The following is a 13721-nucleotide window of genomic DNA, read 5'->3' as shown; positions in this document are numbered from 1 at the left end:
AATGCATTGGCTCAGTTACTATGTAGACAGTCTTTGAGTACTGCAATAATTAAATAAAAATAATGTATAGTTTACAGCGCCTTTGTCAGTCCCCTGCTGGATGAAGACCTCCCCCACGCCATGTTGGCGATGGTTGATTTTACTTCCCCCACGGTGTTCAGTGTTGGTGAAGGTGAGCGGGGTGGGGGGGGGAAGGAGAAGTGGGCAGGATCGGTTCTAGTATTACTTTCCACTGTTAACCGTGGCCATAAATCAAACTCCGTTCATAACACAGCACGTTAACCACTGCACCACCGCTCCTCTCGCCAGTGAAGCCAGCCACACAGGACTCGTCACGAGAAGAGACAACGACCAGTGGTCGAGACTAACGACGGAGAGACACCAAAAGGGTGTGAACGCGCCCGCGGGGAGGAAATCCAGCGCGGAGATGGAGCGACGACATCCGCTCACGCGCTGGAGATGACATGGATTGTTGCGGCACCAGTTCGTGACAGGTGACGACGGATTTGGAGGAGTCCACCATCCAGCAGTGGATAGATCATAGCCGATTATTCTGATGGGTGGGTTGCCAGCACCTTGTCCGGCCGTCTTTGTCTGCCAAATGCTGGTGTTTACACAGGGAACCAGGTACTCATTTGAGGCTGAGTCGACCTAGGGGGTGCCCAGAACCGGTTAAAATATTCTGGACCCCCCCATGGACTCTTATATCCGCCTATTTTGGGTGCCGCGGTGGCGAGATATTAACTACCTCGCCTGGTGTGCAGGAGGTCGTGGATTCGATCCCGACGCTAACACCTTCTGTATATTTGATGTTTGCATGTCTCTCTCCCCAGGGTCGCGTCGTTTTTCTTCTCCGGGTTCTCCCCTTCACATTTATAAACATGCGTTTAGAGTATTTGGTTGCTATAAATGTCCACATAATAAGCCATTTCGTTGAGCTATCAACTATGGCCAGGTCGCTTCTGAAAAAGAGCTATGTAGCTCAGCGGGCCTTACCTGGCAACGTAAAAACAATAGTCTAGTTTTAGTTTCATTCTGATAATGATTCAGCAGGTGCAGTGAAATTAACCAATGTGGCCACTGGAGGGCGGAGGTTTACGCATCACAGCGAGTCGCGTCCACTCAGCCTGGGGTCAAACGAGATACAAGACAAAGACTTCCCGTATTACCTTAACAGACTGTTGAGGGCAATTGCTGTTAACGAGCACCTATGAAGGCCAGCCGCCTTTGTCTTCCCAGTGGCGATGTTTACACACTGCACCAGGTGCTCATTTGAGGCTGAGTCAACCTTGGGGAGGCCCGGGAACGGTTCAGTTAATCGTCACCTGGTATTGGTGGCCGTGATCGGGACTCGAACTCGGGTCACCGGGTTCGTAGCGCAGCGTTAACCGCTGCACCATCGCTCCCAACACACGACAGACGCCTCCTCTCTCTCTGCCCTGCCCCCACGAGTGTGAAGCAAAAGTCGGGGGTGCAACTTACAATCCTGTATGTGTGTGTGGGGATACAAAGGCGGCCGGGCGTTGTGCTGACCAACCCAACGCCTCGTGTGCAGTTTCCGGTCTTCATAGGTGCAACTCGCTAACAGCACTTTCCCCAACAGTCTGTTACAGGCTACACGGGGGAGCTTTGTCTTTGTAGAGCGCTGGAGCAGTGGTTAGCGCACTCTACGAACCCGGCGAACCGAGTTCGATTCCCGCTCACGACCACCAACAGCAGGTGACGATTATTTAAACCGGTTGTGGGCCTCCCCTCGGTCAACTCAGCCTCAAGTTAGTTCCCGGTGCGGTGTGCAGTAAACATCGCCGCTGCGGAGACAAAGGCGGCCGGGCGTGGTTGTTGACCACCCGCCCCCTCGTGTGCCCTGCTGGCTTTCATCTTTCATAGGTGCTGCTTACTCGCTCTAACAGCACTTGCCCCAACAGTCTGTTACAGGCTACACGGGGGATCTTTTACTTGTCACCAGATTTGTGCGTCTTACTTTCTGACGCGTCTCATGGGTTTCGGGGAATGTGGCTGTAGGCAACCGTCTCTGTGATTTCTGTGCCTCTGTAGATTCACAAAACTCAAGAGGGAGAGTGCCGCCGCGCGTTGCAGTCGGCTCCTGCCATTGTCTCTCCACTGCTGGATGAAGGCATCTTCCACCAGTCGCCCTCACTCACGGTCCATCGCTCCCACCGTCCGTCCATCTCTTGCACGTGAACTCATTCATCGCTTCGTCTCCACAGGGGTCGTCCTTTACGGTATTGTTTTCGGTTTATATTTTGTGTCTGGGTTGTAATGTACTGGAGAGTGGTGTAAAGTGAGTATTGTGTGTGGAGTGTGTCGTGCAGTGTGGTATACAGTGTTGTGTATAGTGTAGTGTCTGTAGTTTGTGGTTTATCGTGTAGTGTCTGTAATTTGTGCTGTATAGTGTGCAATAACGTGGATAGTACAGTCTGTGTCATATATAGTGTTGTGTGAAGTGTCAAGTATAGTATGAATAGTGTACTCTTTAGTTCTATTCGGTAAAGTCACGTAGGTAAAAAATGAAATAACAAAAATCACGACGTTTCGGCCACAACACAAGTGGCCTTCATCAGGTGAAGGGACCGTGCTGTCATGAGAACAGTGTTGGAGTGAAAACAGCCAAGCCCAGGTCGCGTCCTTTATGCTGTGTGGGAGGAAGCAAAACGCTTTGACAAAGCAATTAGCATAAAAATGAGCATGATGTACGTAGGAGGTGCATGGGCCATGATGGACCAGGAGCGGGTGGGGACCATGATGGACCAGCAGCGGGGGGGGGGGGGGGGGGATGTAGAGTGAGTGAGTGGAGTGAGTGGAGTGAGTGAGTGGAGTGAATGAGTGGAGTGAGTGAGTGGAGTGAGTGGGTGGAGTGAGTGGGTGGAGTGAGTGGGTGGAGTGAGTGAGTGGGTGGAGTGAGTGGGTGGAGTGAGTGGGTGGAGTGAGTGGGTGGAGTGAGTGGGTGGAGTGAGTGGGTGGAGTGAGTGGGTGGAGTGAGTGGGTGGAGTGAGTGGGTGGAGTGAGTGAGTGGAGATAAATAAGCAGCTGTGAAAGTTTGGGATACCACTACTTGAAAAAAATTACTGTACTATTGAAAATTAGTTTAATGTTTGGTTTGATATAGAACATCTTTCCAATGATTGCTTAATTTGAAACCATCCTCTCGGTTGAAGTTGTGCTCGTGTTTGTAAATCTGAATTGCCTCGTGAACAAATCTCTGATAAAAACCCGTGGGTTTTCAGAGAACCTTGGTATCGGAGAAAACTATATCGTGATCACCCACAGCGTTGTAACAGTGGTCAGCTACGGCAGAAGAATTCGTTCTGCCATGTTTCAAATCTGATTTGTGCTCGCGAATTCGGTCAGAGACATATCGCTTCGTTTCCCCGATATAGCAATCACCACAAGTGCAGCTCAATTTGTAAACCCCGGGGTACTGTAAGTCAGGAACGACATCATTCACGGATGGGATCAGGTCACGGGTTCTGTGTACTGTATTGAACCGGACCAGGATCTTGTGTTTGTTTAAAATTTTGGAAATCTTTTGAGTAACGCCTGTTATATATGGTTCTGTGATGGTTTTGACTGGAGTATCAAGTGGTTGTTTCTGTATGGAGGGAGAAACAGCTTGGCGGATGGTAAGGTCAGAGTATCTGTTTCTCTTGAGGGCCAGGTGTACATGTTTTAATTCACTGGTCAGGTGGTGTTGGTCCAAAATGCAATGTGCCCTATGGTAGAACGTTTTGTTGAGATAATTATTTTGAGCTGGGTGGTGGTGGGAATCAGGTTTCAAGTAGGAATCTGTGTGGGTGGGTTTCCTGTAGACAGAATGCCCCAGTGAGCCATCAGGTCTCCTCTCAAACAGAACATCCAAGAATGGTAGCTTGCCATCTTTCTCCACTTCCATGGTGAATTTGATGGCGGGATGTCTAGAATTGATGTGGTATAGGAAAAGGTTGAAAGCTGGGAGGCCATGTGGCCAAATACCGAAAGTGTCATCCACATATCTCTTCCACAGGGAAGTTCTGAGGGTGGACGTCTGGATGGTGTCTGATTCAAATTTCTCCATGAAAACATTGACTATCACTAGTGATAAGGGAGAACCCATGGGGGTACCCTGATTTTGTTTGTAGAAGGAGCCATTCCAAGTAAAGTAGGTATTGGTGAGGCAGTGTCTAATCAGCACAGGTGTATCGGGGTCTAGTCCATGTTGTACCAAATTTTCAATTATTTCAATGGTATCAGGTACAGGGACCTTGGTGAACAGGGAGACCACATCGAAGCTGACAAGGATATTGTCAGGGGACAGTACAACGTCTTTGACCATAGAGACTAAATGAGCTGAGTTAAGTACTGCTGAGGAGGTCTTGCCAGTGAAAGGTAGCAAGGTATCTGACAGAAAACGTGCTAGCTTATAGGTAGGGGAGTTTATCGTGGATACGATGGGTCGTAGTGGAGTGCCTTCTTTATGAATCTTGGGGAGACCATAGAATCTAGGGGGTCTTGCAGCAGAAGGTTTTAAGGATGGACGTTTAGTTGGTTTGATTAGGGAGGCCGAACTTGTGAAGATCTTGTTGGTTTTTATAGTTAGCGTATTAGTAGGGTCATTTTTAATTTTTGAGTGACTTCCATCGTTGAGTAGGTTCTGGATTTTGTTGTTGTACGAATCTTTATCCATAATTACAGTAGCGTTGCCTTTGTCGGCTGAGAGGATGACTATATCACTTCTACATTATGAGACCTCCTTTGCCAGTAACAAGATATAGGAATAGGTTTTACCCTTTTAACTGGCACAAAAACTGACACCTTTATTCAAGGCATCATGTTTGCAATAACCAAAATGCAAACATTTGACTGCTTGTGTTGTGGTTATTGCAAACATGATGCCTTGAATAAAGGTGTCAGTTTTTGTGCCAGTTAAAAGGGTAAAACCTATTCCTATATATCACTTCTGTTTTTTTTAAATTCGCGAGTTCAGAGCGTTCATTTTTGCTGATGTTGCTAATGGGTTTCTTAGCATTCTTAAGAATAGTGGCTATTTCAGCTCTCGCAACGTCTGCTTGGATGTGTCCTATGCCTTTAAGGGCCACATCGACCTGAGAGATGATATCATCTACGTTGTACTGTCCCCTGACGATATCCTTGTCAGCTTCGATGTGGTCTCCCTGTTACCAAGGTCCCGGTACCTGATACCATTGAAATAATTGAAAATTTGGTACAACATGCACTAGGCCCCGATACACCTGCGCTGATTAGACACTGCCTCACCAATACCTACTTTACTTGGAATGGCACCTTCTACAAACAAAATGAGGGTACCCCCATGGGTTCTCCCTTATCACCAGTGATAGCCAATGTTTTGATGTAGAAATTTGAATCAGACGCCATCCAGACTTCCACCCTCAGACCTTCCCTGTGGAAGAGATATGTGGATGACACTTTCGTCATTTGGCCACATGGCCTCCCAGCTTTGAACCTTTTCCTACACCACATCAATTCTAGACATCCCACCATCAAGTTCACCATGGAAGTGGAGAAAGATGGCAAGCTACATTTCTTGGATGTTCTGTTTGGGAGGAGACCTGATGGCTCACTGGGGCATTCTGTCTACAGGAAACCCATCCACACAGATTCCTACTTGAAACCTGATTCCCACCACCACCCAGCTCAAAATAATTCTCTCATCAAAACGTTATACCACAGGGCACATTGCATTTCGGACCAATACCACCTGACCAGTGAAATAAAACATGTACACCTGGCCCTCAAGAGAAACGGATACTCTGACCGTACCATCCGCCAAGCTGTTTCTCCCTCCATACAGAAACAACCACTTGATACTCCGGTCAAAACCATCACAGAACCATATATAACAGGCGTTACTCAAAAGATCTACAAAATTCTAAACAAACACAAGATCCTGGTCCGGTTCAATACAGTACACAGAATCCGTGACCTGATCCCATCCGTGAATGATGTCGTTCCTGACTTACAGTACCCCGGGGTTTACAAATTGAGCTGCACTTGTGGTGATTGCTATATCGGGGAAACGAAGCGACATGTCTCTGACCGAATTCGCGAGCACAAATCAGATTTGAAACACGGCAGAACGAATTCTTCTGCCGTAGCTGACCACTGTTACAACGCTGTGGGTGATCACGATATAGTTTTCTCCGATACCAAGGTTCTCTGCAAACTCACGGGTTTTTATCAGAGATTTGTCCACGAGGCAATTCAGATTTACAAACACGGACACAATTTCAACCGAGAGGATGGTTTCAAATTAAGTAATCATTGGAAAGATGTTCTAAATCAAACCAAACATTAAATTAATTTTCAATGGTACAGTAAATTTTTTCAAGTATTGGTATCCCAAACTTTCACAGCTGCTTATTTCTCTCCACTCACTCCACTCACTCACTCACACCACTCACTCACTCCACTCACTCCACTCACTCACTCCACTCACTCACTCCACTCACTCCACTCACTCACTCCACTCACTCTACTCCCCCCCCCCCCCCAGCTGCTGGTCCGTCATGGTCCCCACCCGTTCCTGGTCCATCATGGCCCATGTTCCTCCTACGTACATCATGCTCATTTTTACGCTAATTCCTTTGTCAAAGCGTTTTGCTTCCTCCTACACAGCATAAAGGATGCGACCTGAGCTTGGCTGTTTTCACTCCAACGCTGTCCTCATGACAGCACGGTCCCTTCACCTGATGAAGGCCAATTGTGTTGTGGCTGAAACGTCGTGATTTTTGTTATTTTATTTTTTACCTACGTGACTTTACCGAATAGAACCAAAGAGTATGGATCCTTGCAGTCACGAAAGCTTCAAATCTAGAATATGAATAGTGTGTTGTACAGTGTATATTGTGTACTGTGTGTTGTTTAGGTGGTGTTGCATAAAGCGTGTATAATAAATTAAATGTGATGGAAAGTGTAGTGTGGTGTCAAGTGTAGCGTATGTGGTGTGATGTATAGTGTAGTGTGTGGCGAAAAACACATTTCCTGGGAGTTGAGCCATACTTCATCACGCTGGTGAGTGCAGGGTGGTAGGATCGGTTCAGGTATCACGAGCCAGTGATGCTCCCCATAGCTGGCAATTAAATTGAGATTGTAGGCTTCATTGACTCTATCATGGAGCTCTTGTGGTATTGCAGCCACACACCGTTGGTCATTGTATATTTACGTGCGGAATTAATGCATTCAAATGTAGCCGTTGTAATCGAGCTATTTAGTCCATGGGCCAGAGCAGTAATTGGTACAATGTAAGGTAGCATGTTTAATCACACTTTCGGATAAATACGCCTAATGAGTGTGTTACTTGATACACTCGGCTACATATGGTGCGAAATAAATTCAACATGCATACAACACCTCTCATTTCAAATGTTTATCAAATAATTCACTGTTTTTGCCCCTACATTTGGAATTTGCAACCACTGAAGTGATGCCATCTCGTGGATTAAGTGGGTATCTGAGCTGCATGGCAAAACAGCCATCAAAATTCACTACTTTATTAAACAGAAATAATGCAGTAGTCATTTCATAAAGTCACGTAGAATGAGAATAAAATAATAAATTGATAAAATAAAATAATAAATTGATAAAATAAAATAACACAATAATATTCTCACGACGTTTCGGCCACAACACAAGCGGCCTTCATCAGGTGAAGGGACGAGACTGTCTGGTAAGACAGCGCTGGAGTGAAAGAGCCACGTTCAGATCACGACCTTTAAGCTGTGTAAGAGGAAACAAAGCGCCTTGACAAAGGAATTAGCATATAATTTAGCATTGAAATGGCTGAGTGATTAGCTTGTGACTGGTCACAGAAATAGCTATGTTAAAAGTTAAAGCATACACATCCGCAGAGGCACCCCTTGATAAAGGAATTAACATAGAATTTAGCATTGAAATAGCTAAGTTAAAGCATACACATCCGCAGAGGCACCCCTTGACAAAGGAATTAGCATAGAATTTAGCATTGAAATAGCTGAGTGATTAGCTTGTAACTGGTCACAGAAATAGCTACGTTAAAGTCAGAGCATACACATTCACCGAGGCACTTAGTACAAATCAAACAGGAGAATTTAGCATTGAAATAACTAGGCGAATTTAGCATTGAAATAACTGAGTGATTAGCTAGTGACTGGTCACAGAAATGACTATGTTGAAGTCAAGGCCTACACATCTGAGCTATTCACAGTACTATATAGTCAACCAATAAAAAAAACTAAAATATAAATTACCTTAATGTTATCAATAAACTCTATATTCTCCAATCAGCTAAGCTACCAACAATAAGTCGTTATATATCACAATGCTATATGGCGAAAAAATGGGTGGATTCTTACCCTCAACTTTAGCACCACGTATAGCTACGGGCCCCGTTCAGACGGACGAGTTCATCCATGGTCGGAACAGAGGAGGGGGAGAGAGACAGCTGCGAGGCGCTATCATACTCCATGTTGTAAACCATACCATTAACCGTGGTGTGAGAGGTATTAAGAGTCAATGGTGGCGAAAGAGCTGCGGTCTGAAGGTCATCGTAAAATACAATTAATTAAGAACAGAAATGATTTAAAACATCTTTCCAATGGTTACTAAGCCAGAATCCATCTTCTCGGTTGAAATTGCCTCTGTGTTTGTATATGTGAATGGCCTCATGAACGAATCTCTCATGGTAGCCGGTTGGTTTGCAAAGAACCTCCGTCTTGGAGAAGTCAATGTCATGTGAGCCCACTGAATTATAACAGTGATCTGCCATGGCAGAGGAGTTCGTCCTACCGTGTTTCAAGTCTGCTTTATGTTCGCGGATGCGGTCCGAGATATGTCGTTTGGTTTCTCCAATGTAGCTACTACCACAGAGGCACTTTAGTTTGTCAACGCCCGGGTACTGTATGTCTGGAACAGCATCTTTTACAGATGGAACTAAATCACGGATTTTATGTACTGTGTTGAATCGGACCTGGATCTTGTGTTTATTCAGGATTTTGGAGATCTTTTTAGTGACCCCTGCAATGTAGGGTAAGGTGATGGTTTTGAGTGGCTCCACAAGAGGATCCTTCTTCATGACTGGAGTAATGGCTTTGCAGATTGTGTAGTCGGAGTAACCATTAGCCCTGAGAGCCTGGTGTACGTGCTTGAGTTCACTGGTAATGTGTTCCTGGTCGGAAATGCATTGGGCTCTATGGTATAGAGTCTTGATGAGGGAGTTCTTCTGGGATAGATGGTGGTGGGAATCCGGTTTCAAGTAAGCATCTGTATGGGTAGCTTTCCTGTAGACAGAGTGGCTCATTGAACCATCATGTCTCCTTTTAATTAAGACATCCAAAAAGGGTAGTTTGCCATCTTTTTCGACCTCCATGGTAAATCTGATGGCTGGGTGTATGGAATTGATGTGGTCGCGGAATTGGTCTAGAGCAGGCTGGCCATGTGGCCAGATGACAAAGGTGTCATCAACGTACCTCTTCCATAAGGTCGGGCGTAGAGTGGCAGTCTGGATGGCGTCAGTTTCAAAATTTTCCATGAATACGTTGGCTACAACCGGAGATAGGGGGGAGCCCATTGGGGTGCCCTCAGTTTGTTTGTAGAAAGTTTCATTCCAGGTGAAGTATGTGTTGGTTAAGCAATGTCTCACCAGGGGGGGTACATCAGTATGCAGTCCTTGATGAACCAGGTCTTCAATGATAGCGATGGTGTCAGGTACCGGGACTTTGATGAACAAGGACACCACATCAAAACTGACAAGCAGGTCGTCTGGGGACAGGGAAATGCCTTTGATTGTCGATACCAGGTGAGTAGAATTTAGTACCGCAGAGGTGTTTTTTCCAGTGAAAGGTCGCAGTATATCAGCAAGAAAACGTGCCAGTTTGTAGGTGGGGGAGTTGATAGTAGAGACGATGGGACGAAGGGGTGTATCTTCTTTGTGTATCTTTGGAAGGCCATATAATCTTGGTGGTCTGGCAGCAGAGGGTTTCAACGAGAACTGTTTGATCTCATCAATTAATGCTGTTGAATCAGAGATGATTTTGTTCGATTTGGTGACCAGGCTGTTGGTGGGATCTCTTTTTATTTTTGTATAGCTGCCATCGTTGTTGTGGCCGAAACGTCGTGAGAATATTATTGTGTTACTTTATTTTATCAATTTATTATTTTATTCTCATTTACGTGACTTTACCGAAAGAACCAAAGAAGATGAATCATTGCAGTCACGAAAGCTTTAAATCGAAATTTAAGTCATTTCATAGGTTCACATTGCTGTATGGATGTCCCTTGGCTATTAGATCTGGACATGGCCTTACGAACTACATACAGAATCATTCCCAAGAATAAGAAATTGATTCAAACTTTTTTTATTTTAAAGTACGTATTGTATTCACAAAATTATAAAATGTACACATTTACAATGGTAATAATCTTCTTTGTGGATGTGGTGCTGGCGCTGCTGGGCTGTGTTGTATCAGCGGTATTCATCAGGACCCGGTGTGCATCGCCCTTGCAGTGGTGGCAGCGGTGGTGGCAGGGGCAGCAACTTGACCACGTCCCTTGTGATATCATCCATCAGTGATGACGGTTGATCGCCGGGGTCGGGGGTCGTCGCTGCCGCCTCTTTTGATGCCATTTCCCATGTCCGCCGTTGATTTGACTGCACACGGGTATGGCCTTCATCTCTGGAGACCTGCACACAGCACATGGAACGACTGCTACGTGAGTTTCATTGGCCCAAAGGGCAACCTGGTGAACTTCCCGTGAGCTCAACAGAGATCGAGCCTTAACAGCAAAGGTGGAAGGCAACCTGCCCAACATAGGTTAAAGTTATAATGATAACGGCGTGGCTCAAATTTCTTGCTCATGCCACTGCTGGCAGAGGATCCTCGAGTAGACAAACTCTGGATGATATTTGGTCTACTCTTCCACATTGACCACACTTGTGTGCATACCCACAAATACAACTCGTGGGTTACTCACCTGACGTAGAAGAGGATGTATGCCTGTTTCTCCATGACCACCCTGGTGTCGACCGGCGTCACCAAGTCGTCGTCCATCCGGAACCATCTCCCATCGCAGATCTGTATGCAAACAACATCGAAGATTAATTACGACGATTATCCAATTGCACCTAAACTCCCCATATATTCGTAAAATGACACATGAGGAACAGAGGTGACCCTCTTATTCCACCTATTATTGTGTTGTCCTATAAGTTGAGTAATCGAACCGATAATCCATAAAAATAATTAATTACATTTGAAAGTTCAAATCCTGGTTGGGACTTCACTTGGTCCATCATCTATCCAGGGTCAATAAAGTAACTACACATTTTTGGTGAAGTCACCAGTGGTTGTTCTATGCATACGCTCTCCCTCAGTCACAGCAAAGAACAATTTTCACCACTGGCTGAGGCCTATAAATGGGAGATGAGCACCACCTCATGGCTCATAGGAGCAGGAATCGTTTTGATTTTATTCACTGAATCGAATTATTTAAAGGATCTTCGCGTACGAATGATTGGCGTGTGATTGTGTGATAATGAATGCAGTACATCACCTTGTTGTAACAGTAGTAATGTCCCTCTGTGCTGCATTTCCCGGAGTGCACAAGGACTGAGTATAACCTGTACACTACAGGGTCTGCGTCCTCCTGCTGCGACATGAATGGCCGCACGTCCAGGTGCTCTGGGTACGGGCAATGCTGCAGTGGTGCGGAAGGAGGCAGTGATGCAGAAACAGAGATGGTGTTAGGCAGGGAAGAGGGGAAGAATGATGCAGGGTCGAGTTATTGATTATAATTTTTGTTCTATTTTTTTACTTTACCAGGTAATGCTGACTGAACTATATAGCTCTTTCTCAGAAGCGATCTAGCCACAAATGATAGCTCAACAAAGTGGCTTTTCACTGTGAATAGTTTTAGCAGCCAAATATTCTAGAAGCAACTGGAGGACCCGGAGAAAAACCCACGTGAATACAGGGAGAACATGCAAACTCCAAATATACAGGCATTAGGATCGGGATCAAACCCACGACCTGTATGCTTGGGGAGGGAGTTAAGATTTCACCGCCATAGAGCCCAGTTTAGGTAGATTAACCAGGTGGGCGCTCGAGAGAACATGAAAAGTCACATTTGTACGAGTGATCTCGGTTAAAACCGTGGCAAAAGAAATAACGCGAAATAAATCACAGAAATTACTCAAAAAGGAAGCAGCACAAAAACATGCAATGAGAAATTGGAGAAAATGCAGCCACATTTTAGGAGAAATGTAAAAAAAACTTGTATATTAACCAAACATTACCCGATTGATCTTGTTTCCAAACAGGTCATATCTCTTGATGGAGAGGGCCAAGACGTTCGGGAGATGGTGAAGGCTCATCCTCTTCGTGGCCTTCACCTTGCAACAGCACCTGCGCACCAAAAAGCAGCAGCGTCAGTTTAATGACCGAGATGCCAGTGAATAACTGTACAAATATGTTGGCGTGACAAAGTAGACAGACTCGCGTGACATTGACGTCGTGCCATACTCACCTTTGGCAAGTGTATTCGTCCAGTGTCTCTGTCTTGGTGAAATCTGCAAAAGCAGTCAGCAGATCTGGCGAATTCTGTCAAATAGAACGATGTGAAGGCAAATGAGTGCTTGAAAAGAACACTGGAAACATTTTGCAGCCGTTAAAACAGTGAGTCCTTATGTTGTACTGGCTGTTGTGTGACATAAGAGGGCATTATCATTAGTTGACAGTAATTAAGGACGTGCTCCCAATTTTCAGATTCATCCAATGTGCAGCATTCCAGACGATGGGCAAACTTAATGTGTTTGAGTGACGCGACTAGTGTAATGTACACGATCCGAAAAAGATCAAAAGTGTTGCTTGAAAATGAGAAAATATTCATCCCAACGTTTAAATTCGAAACTCGTCACGAGCAAAGATACCATTTAATTAAATCAAGAATTCCTCGATTCTCACGTTGATGTGAAGACTGATGTCCAGGCAGTTTTCGAATCTGTCCGAGGTGCAGGAACACTGCGTGCACTCCACTGTGGAACACAAGTAAACGCACGCGCACACATCCACACGTGCAATTAGAGGAAGTTAGCATTCTGATTAGCAGAATCGAATAAAATGTGTTTGTATCTGATCAAATGGGTTGTTGTGTCTGTGTGCTTGTGCATTTTTCTATTGTGCGGGGAGTGGAAATATAGCGGTTAGCGCACTGGTGAACTGAGTTCGATCCTCGCTCACGGTCGATTCAGCCTCAAATTAGTATCTGGTGCATTGTGTAACATCAGCACTGGTGCTAGCCACCCGAAGGTGGCCGGGCATGGTGCTAGCCACACCACCTTGTCATGTGCCCTGTTGGCCTACATAGGTACTTGCTAATAGCAATTGCTCCAGCATTCTGTTAAGGCTTCAGGGAGATCTCTGTATTTGTGTGTTTTGCTTATGTCCTGCTGGGTACATGCGTATGAGTGCAGGGTTCATCTGCACTGTGCAGCATGCGTCGTCATACTCGGTGTGATTGCTACTTGCAGCGATGATTTTGCACATGGAGCTGGCACACACCTGTCGATTTTAGCTGCCCTGTGAAGATCTGGTGAATCACCGAGGTCTTCTCCACATGTTCTTCTGGCCTGCACGTGGAAATGAATGACATCACACATTCGGTGGCTTCCAGATGCATCATCTTTACCAAGTGCGCTCATGGGAGAGTTATAC

At 45.5% G+C, this 13721-nt stretch overlaps 1 long non-coding RNA gene across 1 annotated transcript; it reads left to right on the top strand.

Annotated features, from left to right (window-relative positions):
- The first annotated feature begins 1889 nt into the window (after positions 1–1889).
- On the top strand, positions 1890–13148 carry LOC142930483 (uncharacterized). Its single transcript, XR_012946408.1, has 2 exons — positions 1890–2243; positions 12329–13148. It is a non-coding gene; the product is annotated as an uncharacterized LOC142930483 (long non-coding RNA).
- Positions 13149–13721: the final 573 nt, after the last annotated feature.

Source organism: Petromyzon marinus, chromosome 39 (genome assembly GCF_048934315.1).
Source record: "Petromyzon marinus isolate PM22_M1 ecotype Great Lakes invasive population chromosome 39, UKy_Petmar_22M1.pri1.0, whole genome shotgun sequence".
NCBI classification, from domain to species: domain Eukaryota; kingdom Metazoa; phylum Chordata; class Hyperoartia; order Petromyzontiformes; family Petromyzontidae; genus Petromyzon; species Petromyzon marinus.
This window is presented reverse-complemented; position numbering and strand designations above follow the sequence as displayed.